General features: G+C 36.2%; 1 protein-coding gene across 1 annotated transcript in view; it reads right to left on the bottom strand.

Annotated features, from left to right (window-relative positions):
- The window catches only part of rarab (retinoic acid receptor, alpha b), a 155,054-nt gene extending 143,407 nt beyond the window's left edge, over positions 1–11,647 (bottom strand). The window contains exon 1 of the mRNA XM_051103192.1: positions 11,463–11,647. The gene's annotated coding sequence lies outside the window, so the exon portion shown is untranslated. The remainder of the gene's footprint in view (positions 1–11,462) is intronic.
- Positions 11,648–12,172: the final 525 nt, after the last annotated feature.

Below are 12,172 nucleotides of genomic sequence, written 5' to 3'. Positions count from 1 at the left end.
CAATTTATGTTGTGGGTTTGGATATGAATGAATAGTGATAAAACTGCAGTAGTATTAGCATGTAAATGGTTTAAAGAGGTTTGTCTATTGAAGAGGCTGTCCAGGGCCCACTAGGGCGTCCACTTCCAGAACAAAAATTGACAGATAATGTACTCACCCCCTTGTCATCCAAGATGTTCATGTCTTTTTTTTATTTAGCTGTAAAGAAATTATTTTATTTGAGTTAAACATTTTAGGATTTTTCTCCATATACTAGACTGGTATGGTGCCCTGATTTTGAGCTTCCAAAATACAGTTTAAACGCGACTTCAAACGATCCTAAATGCGGTTGCAAACGAAGAAGAAGGGTCTTATCTAGCGAAAGGATCAGTTATTTTTATTTAAAAAATACAATTTAAATACTTTTTTTTTTATCTCAAACGCTTGTCTTGCTCTCCCTGAACTCTGTGTATTCTGACTCAAGACAGTTATTGTATGTCGAAAAACTCCAATTGTATTTTCTCCCTCAACTTCAAAAATCATTTCAAAATCATCATTGTTTGAAGCCGCATTTAAACTGCATTTTGGAAGTTTAAAATCAGGGCACCATATCAGTCCATTATATGGAGAAAAATGCTGAAATGTTTCCCTTAAAAAACATTTCTATACGGCTGAAGAAAGAAAGACATAAACATCTTGGATGACAAGGGGTGAGTACATTATCTGTCAATTTTTGTTCTGGAAGTGGACTTCTCCTTTAAGGGTACTTCAAGATGATTTCAAAATGAGCTAAAACAATTGAAAACAAAGGATTTTTTTGTTTAAATTCACCCTCTCAAGAACTTGAAAGGCCTTATTTTAAAAGTGTGATTTCTAGATCTGAATGTGAAGGTCATGTAAATTAATTCAATTCTATGAGTATACTTATAATGATTTATTTATTTATTTTTATTTATTTTTTTGCTGGGCAACGATTGATCATAATCCAAAATAAAAGTTTTTGTGTACATAATATATGTGTGTGTACTGTGTATATTTATTATGCATACATAAATACACACACATGCAGGTATATATTTAAGAAAAATGTTATGTTTATATATTAAATATATTTATACATAATATAAATTATATAAATATACATGTAAATATATATATAAATAAATACTGTATGTGTGTCATTATATATATATATATATATATATATATATGTGTGTGTGTGTGTGTGTGTGTGTGTGAATGTATATATATATATATATATATATATATATATATATATATATATTAGTGCTGTCAAACGATTAAATCGCGATTAATTGTATCCAGAATAAAAGTTTTTTGTTTACAAAATATACTGTATGTGTGTGTATAGTGTATATGTATTATGTATAAATAAGCATACACACATATGCAATATATATTTTGAAAATATTTACATGTATATACATGTTACGTGATTAATTGCGATTAATCGTTTGGCAGTGCTAATGTATTTGTATGGTGTTGTGGAAAATGGGGGGGCATTGGAATCAAAAAGGCTGAGAACCACTGGTCTATATACATAAAGATCTTAATCTGAGTAATTCCTTATGATTTTGGAAATAATCAGACAACTTTTGTATATGTATATAAATGGAGCCAGTGAAAATGTCTACACTCGAAACGTCAAATGCAGTGGTTCACCATCAGCACATTCGTCACATTCAGTTGACTGACATAGATGTATAAACCATTTTGCACTGCACATTTCTCCAGAACTGATTACTATGAGTTCTCCTCATATGTATTAAATAACCATTGGTCCTTGAGAAGCTTGAGAAGAAATATCTCTTGTGTGGGAAAAAAAAACAGCACCATGTTGATGGAGTAGGGGTATGAGGAGCAAAATGGAATCCATAAATTCCTGAAAGAACTCTAAACACGATCAGCAGTTCCTCCAGTATCCCTAAATCATAAGTTCCTTGAGTGCACAGTAGAATATTTGAGCCATCTTCATAAGTGCCTAGAAGTTCCACCAGTGTGTAAATCTGAAAAACCTTAAATGGTGCCTGAAGTATCTTTTCATTTTTACAGTGTATAATATGGTTCTAGAGCGCTCCAAAAGGCTTTAAGCAACATTTGCATTGCTGTCCTTTGTGGTCACTGAACAGATGTGTCAACATGGTGATGTGCACTGTGTGAAAAAACAACAGTAAGCACCACTGATCTTGTGATGATGCCTTGAATTTACACAAGCTCTGAACATCCACTCCCTGACACTATATGACCTTTCACCACTTTAGTGTGATGACAAAGACATTGTATCAGTGTTGCAAAAGCTCTTCTTTTGCAACAAAGAATTTCATAAAAGAAGCCATCCACAGCGAAACACCAATTAAACAGGCACACTAGAGTCACTAAGCTGCTAAAGAAGAAAAATCAAGCTCAAGATTGTTGGACTAAGTAGGTTGGGAGACCAGGTGAGTCCAGCAAAGACTGGTTAAATGTGTTTTTTTCACAGCAGGGAGGTGTCGACAGTTGGTCTCCTCTCATCTTGTTTACATGAGCTATTTCTAGGAGCAGCCTTTGCCTCTACTTGTTTGCTACTCATCATTGTGTACAATATTACTGCCCGCTCTGAATGACCCCTCTTGGTATGCCTGCAGAGTGTGTTTGCAAATAGTACAACTGCTGAAAGAATGCCAAGACCTTTTGCCTATATGGCCCATCACCTTGCAAATGAGGGAACGTCCCATTAACAGAACAGAAAAATAAACTATCCTTTAGATGGAGTCATGTCACGTGGTTTGCTTGGCATAAGGGCTTCAAGGGATGTTCTAATGACTCATAATCCCCTCCTTCAGCCAATCACAAAACAAAATGTAAGACATTTGGGAGAAATCTATTTTTCTTGGTTCTATTTTTAGCAGTGCATCACATGTCTAAGGTTATATGGAGGTTTTAGAGGCAGGCAGAACAATCTGTCCAATGAAAAATGGATTTCACCCAGTTTTGGCAAAGTCTTTAACCCTGATTAGGCAAAACATTATGGTTACAACTTTGGCTAGATGTTTTGCTGTGTTACTTAATGTTATTAATTCTTCAAAAGTATAAAGGAACTGAGTGGCCTATTGGCACTTTTCCACTGCATGGTACGGCTTGGTGCTGATCACTTTTGGGGGGGTTTCAATGTGTACAGTACCTAGTTGGTATTTTTCTTCATAACTACCAGCATCATTGGATTTGCAACACAAGACAAGACAAAGGAGTATAATCCCACCTACTTTGAAGCAGTACTAAACTGCAGTGGAAAAGCAAACCGAGCCAAAGTGAGCCGAGCTGAGTCGAACCATGCAGTGGAAAGTGCCATAAGATGTGACCAGGGGTCTTCAACCTTTGTCTAGGTTTTTGACTTCAGGTCTTTGGCCAGAAAAATCTGAAGACCCCTGTTTTAAATGGTCGCTTCATACAGGTTTCAGCATATTCAGCACATAAAACTGAGCTTTGCATTTTAAACCTATTTTTTCCAAATATGTGTATTGTACTGTACATATGTATCTAACGATGCTTACATTGCAAATCATTAAAATATTTTTTTTTGTGAATATTACATTTATTAAGCAAGGACCAAATTGATTAAATGTAACTTTTAGACGCTTACATTGTTACAAAAATTATGTTTTTTCAATTTCTATTTATAGCAGAATCCTGGAGAAATGTATGATGTATGACTCTAAAAAATACTAAACAGCGTTATTAAGCAACACTAATGATAACAAATGTTTCTTGTGCAGTAAATCATCATATTATAAAGATTTTTGACGGATCATGTGACACTAGAGACTGGAGTAATGATGCTGAAAAACATTTTGTCATCACAGGAATAAATTACTAGGGCTGCCCCCTACTCGTTGACTAACCGTTAGTCAACGAAAAGAGGCTTGGTCAACCAAAGTTTTATTAGTTGCTTAGTCACAGGAAAAAAAATAAAAAATAAATAAAAATCCACAGGAAGTGGCAAAGTCATGCAGTCCGTGATTGACAGATAGTTAACGGCGGGTCTATGTGGTAATACAATACATGGGGCAGGACCTCCAAACGCTGACCTATCATTCATCAACCTCAAATTTGACTTTTTATCTGAAAGGTGTATGTAATAGCAACTTTACATGGCAGCTCAATCCAATGTTAACGTTTAAAAATGTGTGCTAATGAAATGTCTGTGCGGAGTGTGGAAGCTGAATAGTAGCATGCTTACTGCTTAACAGATGGAGGCACTGGTGCGGTCATTTGCTCTTAAAATACTCTGTCATTTTTGGTCATACAGATAAGAGTAATACATCTTTCGAATCTGTAAAGACTCTTTATTTGTGTGCATTCACAATAACAAAACATTGTGCTTTTGTAAAATAATAAAAGCAAACAGGATACGCTTCCTGCAGCCAGTGCATCAAGAAAAAAAAATGAAACTCTGTGCATACTTGCCTTACAGACATGAAAAATATATAGAGTGAAATATCTACTTTCAACAGAACCAATTCAAATAGAGAAAAAATATTCTCAGATAATGTAATCCATATGAAACATGCATAGAAGCTACATACATACTAGCTCAACTTGAGCCAAAAACAAAGCACTAGTTTATTAATAAATTATTCAAATGTTAATGCAGCTTCCTTACTGTTTTTTTAATGACACATTTATAATCATTTATAAGCTTTATGTATGCGCTTGACCGCTTATTAGGCTATGTAGGCAATTAAAGGCTTATTATTATGATCCAAATGTTTTATTATTAGTTGACTAAAGCTTAAAATGAATGACTACTAGTCGACCAGAAAAATCTTTAGTCGAGGGCAGCCCTATAATTACATTTTAAAATATAGTAAAAATAGAAATTAGTTAGGCTATTTTAAATTTCACAATATTATAGATTTTACTGTATTTTTGATTAAATAAATGCAGCATTGGTGAGAATAAACCTCCTTGCTCCTTGAGTCCAAAAATTCTTGCCCGAAAATTTTGTATGTTAAAAAATAAATACGACCTCACATTGTGTCAATCATATTTACACACTGCTTCTGAAACTTTTGTCCGGCATAAAAAAATTCGGATCGAGTTCAATTTTCTGCATTTTTCACATCCGTAGCAAGCATTTTGAGAGGTGTTTTAACAATTCTGAGCCACTGTGATGTGCTGTGCATGAAGAATTTTGACGAATACGAAATGTGCTCTCAGTGTGCTCAGTGTGCAAGAACCTTGAGACAATTTGATGTGTAGGAACACTGAAACATTTAGCTGAACTTCAGCACTTTAACTTTAGTTTTGATAAAAGTACGGACCTCAAGTTGCAGACTGAAATGATCTGCTCAATGAGAGCCCTGCTCCGATTTTGGCTCACATTTCTATCCTGAATCTGTTTAACACACAAGAAATTTACCGGGCCTACTTGGGTTAAGTGAGCTTGTCATTGTTTAATTGCACGAGGTTTAATTTGTATGGCCTTTGTATCACAGCTAGGGCACACACCTAAAACCCCTCTGTGTTTTGACGGGTCACAAGACTTGACCAGAGGAAATGAGCTGGGAACGCAAGCCTGTGAAGATCCTATCAGAGGGTGGGAAAGAGCTAGCGCCGTTTAGCATCCCACCACTTCAAAGAGGACAGCCTTACTACTGATCCACACACGCACCGCTACACAAAGAAAGGCAAAGATAGTCACGGATCTCCAGACGAGTACAGTCTTCTCTGCCATCCTCGCACCATCTCATCTAGAGCCTTTAAAAAGCTAACACTTTCATTTTTCTGAAATGCACTCTTTGAAAACTTCCAGCCCTGGATAGCAAAATCTGCTCCATGGGGTTTAGCCTGTCTGAAAGCATGTGGTAAGCCTTGTGGAATGTTTTAAATGACTCCCAGATGCGGGCAGTGAACGTACTTAACCCTTTAGCATCTATAGGCAGAGCAGTCAGGTTTACTTTTGTTTTAAGTGCATGTGTTAGTGCACTTTTATTGTCTTTTGCCAACTGTCAGAGATTGTAATAGGCTGTTTTAAATCTCTCTTTGTTAACTTGTTAACACTAACGTGCTTATAGAAAAAAAAAGCTGTTTAAAATATTACAAAATTATGCTCAGTTTTTGACTTATCAATTAATAGCAAGTTAAACCAGTCACTGTAATACTTAACAGTTGTAGTAGCACTTTGTTGTTTTTGATTTTACGACAATAATTATTCCTCTTTTATTAGACTACTTGTGCCATTTATTAGCTTTCAAACATGTCTAGAGTTGTTTTATTGGAGTATCAACACCCGTCGTGTGTGAGTACCAGAGCTCAAGCATGATTGTTGGTTCCTTCGCCTCAGAGAGAGGAAGTCTCGTGTTTGTGAATCTGCTGCTTGGGAGGGCGATCATATCGAAATGACTGATATCCTTTAAAGAAACGAACTCAATTGCCCTTTCTCTCGCCAACCCTCCGCCTCCCTCCCTTTCTGTGCTCGTTCGCCTGCCAGAACAAAGCCATGGAATGAAGCCCATTAGGCGGACTGATAACAATAGACAGAACTAAGTGAGTGGGGAAAAAGTAGAGAGGAAAAAAAGGCAGAATGTAGGTCGGAGGTACTGCCATAAGATGAGACAAGTAGAATTACTGAGACATGTTTTGAGGAAAGAAGAAGGTGTGGTTGATTTCTTTAGTTTCTTGTACAGACACTGGTTGAGTTTTATTTGTATAGTGCTTTATGTTGTTCATCTTTGTACCCCCAGATAAGGAAGAAACCTAGAAGTCTAGAAGACATTTCTGAAGGCTAATCGAACAATTTTTTTTTTTTCTCTTGTTGACATATTTCCTGAAACAGGAAGTTAGGGTAGCACATATGGAAGGCCTGACAGTACGTATATAGCTCCACAACACAGAAGAGGTGAAAGTGTTGAGATAATGGTTGGCTGAGGCTGAATATGAGTATGAATATGAACCTCATGATGGAAGTGTGGCCAAACAAAGGCTTGTTTTGTTTTTGAGATGCATACCTTATTATGTTGAGGGTGTTTGATCTTCTTTGCATGTTCACTTTGTAAAGACTGGGTCGGTACTTCTGCAGCGATGCAGGATGATTTTGAAATGATTTTTGAAGTTGAGGGAGAAAATCAGGAAGTGGCGATTTTGTTCTCTTTTACTTTCTTTTCTTTCTTCAGTCTTCCTTTCTTTTCTTTCTTCAGAAATTATGTTTTTTGAGGAAAACATTTCAGGATTTCTCTCCATATAATGGACTTCTCTGGTGCTCCCGAGTTTGAACTTCCAAAATGTAGATTAAATGCAGCAAATCCCAGCCAAGGAAGAAGGGTCTTATCTAGCGAAACAATTGGTTATTTTCTAAAAAAAAAAAAAAAAAAAAACGATTTATATACTTTTAACCTCAAACGCTCGTCTTGTCTAGCTCTGCGTGAACTCTGTGTAATCCGGGTCAACACAGTTAGGGTATGTCAAAAAACTCCCATCTCATTTTCTCTTCCAACTTCAAAATCGTCCTACACTGCTGCAAGTACCGAACCAGCGTTTACAAAGTGAACATGCAAAGAAGGCCCTTCGGCATTTGTGATGGAGGAGAAAATGAGATGGAAGTTTTTCAACATACCCTAACTGTCATGAACCAAAATACACGCAGAGTTCACACAGAGCTAGACAAGACGAGTGTTTGAGGTTAAAAAGTATATAAATTGTACATTTTTTCAGAAAATAAACGATCATTTCGCTAGATAAGACCCATCTTAGAGCTCTTCGATGCTGCATTTAAACTGTATTTTGGAAGTTCAAACTCATGGGCACCATTGAAGTACATTATATGGAGAGAAATCCTTTACGACTAAAGAAAGAAAGACATAAACATCTTGGATGAGAAGGGGGTGAGTACATTATCTGTACATTTTTGTTCTGGAATTGAACTTTAACTGAAAACAATAATTTTGTAAAATAATATTGCATTTTAAAATAACTGTTGTGCATTTGAAAAATACAGTAAAAACTATAATGTTGTGAAATTTAAAATTACACTACACTTCAGTCAACTCAAATAAGTTTAATCAACTTGAAATGTTAAGTTGTACTAAGTAACAACTTAGGTATTTGTGCTTGATAAACTTAAAAGATGAGTAAGTAACCCAGCTGCCTTAAAATTTTAAGTTGAATCAACTCAAATGTCTAAGTTGTCACTTAGTATAACTTAACATTTCAAGTTGAATCAACTGTTTTGAGTTAACCGAACTTAGAATTTTAAGGCAGCCGGGTAACAAATTATTTTAAGTTGACTCAACAAAATCGTTTTTACAGTGTATTCTGTTTTACTGTTTTTGAAAATCTGGAAATATTCATGTTATGCAAAGCTGAATTTTATGGAGTATGAATTACTCCAGTCTTCAGTGTCACAAGATCCTTCAGAAATCATTCTAATATGCTGATTTGCTGCTCAGGAAACACTTATTATTATTATAATGCTGAAAACAGATGTGCTGCCTAATATTTTTGTGGAAACTGTGATACTGTGTTTTTTTCCCCTTAAGATTCTTTTACGTCTTTATTGTCACTTTTAATAGATTTAGTGTATCCTTCCTCAATAAAATTATTCATTTCTAAAAATGTCATTTTGCTCACCCCAGACTTTTAAATCGTAGTGCATATAATAATAAAAATAATAATAATAATTTGTTGTATTATATAAATGTATTTATATTATATAAATTGTAAATGTTTCCAGCAAGGCTACTGTAGGTACAATCTGATGGACAAAAAACTCTCTATCCATCCTCTCTTCTCGGGGAAACTAATCTGTTGAAATATATCCGCATTAGGCACAGTGCTCCTCAGAGGCAGTGAGTGAATGGCACCATGAGCCGATGCAGAGGACAGAGCCCAGTGATGACAGGGATAATGAGGGTGATGAAAGTACAGACAGGGCACACAGACAAATGAATTATTCACCTCACTTACCACTTCCTACCTTTTCTCCTTCATGTGCTATCTGAACATGCACTGACCCAAATTCACAACAAAACAAGCATACTGGATCAATGCGCTGTTGTTATTGACCTGATTCAGATAACTTTTGGAGATCACTCAAGAAATCAAACCACTAGTAACAAGATCATAGATACATGACAGGGCCGCTAGTATAAAACCAGCCACAACAAGCCAAAAAAAGAAACTGCCTGCTCAAATTGGTGCGTACCAAGCCCTTTCTGCCTGTACACAAACACACATTCACAAGCTCAATAAAACCTGAACAACTCTGTAAACTGCAATTAAAATCCTGGGCACTAATTAGGTGGAAATGGATGCTTGTTAAAAGACAGCAAGATTAGGAAGTGGACTCAACATGGCGACTGTTTTATTTACCCCCTGTACACTTCTGCCAGTTTCCATCACAGGTTTTCTTTACAGATTAACAACTGATACGCTTTACAAACATGTCAACATGCATTCGGAACACATGTCATGCAGACGTTCTTGTTTTTACTGCTTGTCTTGAAAGCCTGAGTGTGATGTGGATAATCTGCTGATCCGTTTTTTTAATTGGTTATTGATCACATCGAGCCTTAAAGGACGACGAGGAAAACAAGGACCTTTGCTGCCTCGATTACAGTGCAGAGAGAGATCACTGTGCTGCCCAAATGTACAAATACACGAGGCAAAAAAGTACCACAGTATTACCACACTGTTGTTTTTTAATTTATCCATTTGTCAGATGCCTTCCATTGCATTGCAATATGCTCTGCTGCTACAGGAATGCTTTTTTGTTACACTACCATAGCATAACACAAGGTTTTTATGATATCTACTATGCTAATACCATGTTTTTAATGTACTATGATTTATTATGAAATCTTTTGAGGTACCGTGGACTACTAGAATCATGATATTACCAAAGGACATATTCTGAACAAGTTCAGAACAAGTACAGAACAAGTTCTGTAATAAGCACCGCAAAGAAACACCTTTACTATACAGTTGAGGTCAAAAGTTTACACCCCCATCAGAGTCTGCAAAATGTTAATTATTTTACCAAAACATACATATACATTACATATAATAGAAAATAATAGTTGAATTTATAAAAATGACCCCGCTCAAAAGTCTGTGTTGTTACCTGAATAATCCATGTTTTGTTTTGTGATAGGCCCTAGTTGTTCATGAGTTCTTTATTTGTCCTGAACAGTTAAACTGTCCACTGTTCTTCAGAAAAATCCTTCAGGTTCCACAGATTCTTTGGTTTTTCAGCATTTTTGTGCGTTTGAACCCTTTCCAACAATGACTGTATGATTTTCAGATTCATCTTTTCACACTGAGGACAACTGAGGGACTCATATGCAACTATTACAGAAGGTTCAAACACTCACTGATGCTTCCGAAGGAAAAACTATCTATTAAGAGCCGGGGGTGAAAACTTTTGAACAGAATGGAGATTTTCATTTTTCTTATTTTGCCTAAATATCGTATTTTTTTCCCTTTAGTATTGCCCTTCAAAGGCTACAGTAGATACTTACATGTTCCCAGAAGACAAAATAAGTTAAATTTACCCCAAACTTCAATTTCAAAAGGTTTTCACCCCCTGCTCTTAATGCATCGTGTTTCCTTGTGGAGCATCAGTGAGTGTTTGAGTCTTCTGTAATAGTTGCATATGAGTCACTCAGTTGTCCTCAGTGTGAAAAAATGGATCTCAAAATCATGCAGTCATTGTTGGAAAGGGTTCAAATACACAAAAATGCTGGAAAACCAAAGAATTTGTGGGACCTGAAGAATTTTTCTGAAAAACAGCAGGCAGTTTAACTGTTCAGGACAAATAAGGGATTCATGAACAACTAACTAAACAAAAAAACACAGCTGTGAATCATTCAGGTAACAACACAGTATTAAGAATCAAGGGGATGTAAACTTTTGAAACCGTCACATTTGTCACATATGAAGCCATTTTGGATTAAGATAAAAATAGAGATGCTGTTTACTGACATATGACAATCAGTTTGGACAAAATTTCAAATTAACAAAACAAATTAAAAATAAATAAATAAAAAAATAATAAAAAAAAATAATAAGTTGCATAACACTTTCACTTTCTACATTGGTCCAAATTGCAAAATAAATAAATAAATAGTTACACAACAAATTCATCTGAGTTTTCACTTTCTACATAAAGATGTTCCCACATACTTCTGCCTCTCCCCCTTTTTTTTTCTTTCCTGAAAGAGTTCTCCTGTGTCCATTTTAGGACACGGAGCCCACTGGTGCATGAAGGCTAGCTGTCGCTTCACATTACAGTGAGCAGGCATTGGGCACTCGGCCCTCACGAGCAGGAGCCCCTCACAAAACATACATCCTCTCCTCCAGAGGTCCTGAAAATGTATCTATGCGAGAGGAAACACTCTCGATTTTTTTTCTTTAAATAGCATATCGCCTGCAAGCGCCACAGAGACTGCTGTAATATTTATTGTAGGTTTGATCTGATTTCTTCTTACCTGAAGAGAGAGTGACACTGTTACATCTTCTTAAAGATTCATATATCCACAATAAGTGAAGATTTCACCCATTATACAAAAGCCTAATCGACTCTATATGGAAAGGCGGGTCACTGGGTAGCATTCACCCGTCAGTGCATGCCACCGCAAAACTAAACTGAAAAACACAAGCGCAAGCGTACGTACACATATGCTCAAAACCTCAGCCCACTTCTCACTGTCTCTCACGCAATGCTCTTCGCCAAGGGCTTCCTGTTCCTCTTGCTGTTGTTTATTTAGTGCCCAAGCGCTATCATCAACACCCTCTGAAATGAGAAGTGAAACCCGGGGTCACCTCAGGCCATTCTAGTAGCACACACATGGCCAAAAAAAAACATTTGTTGGAAAAATGAATGAATCTGATCCAAAGTTTTAGATTTCTGCAATAATCTAAAGTTGAAGTATGTAGCAGTGTAGAGTTAGCAGAGCTAGCATGTACAAGCATGTGCAAGCGTTAGTATGTCTCCTGAGATACAAATGTGTCTTAAAGACCCGTTGAAATCACTTGACAAATCTTTCTTTCCTGTGTTGATGTACTTCCTGTTTAAACAGGAAGTCTTGGTGAGACACATCGAAGGCCTTGTCACCAGAGATTTTTTTTATAATAGGGAGATGAGAGGGTCTGTATTACTTACTATTGGTGAAAGCGTAACGCCTAACTTGGATTACGT

This window comes from Labeo rohita, chromosome 3, assembly GCF_022985175.1.
Source record: "Labeo rohita strain BAU-BD-2019 chromosome 3, IGBB_LRoh.1.0, whole genome shotgun sequence".
Lineage (NCBI taxonomy): Eukaryota > Metazoa > Chordata > Actinopteri > Cypriniformes > Cyprinidae > Labeo > Labeo rohita.
Note: the sequence above shows the minus strand (reverse complement) of the source record. Positions and strands in the feature narration are given on the sequence as shown.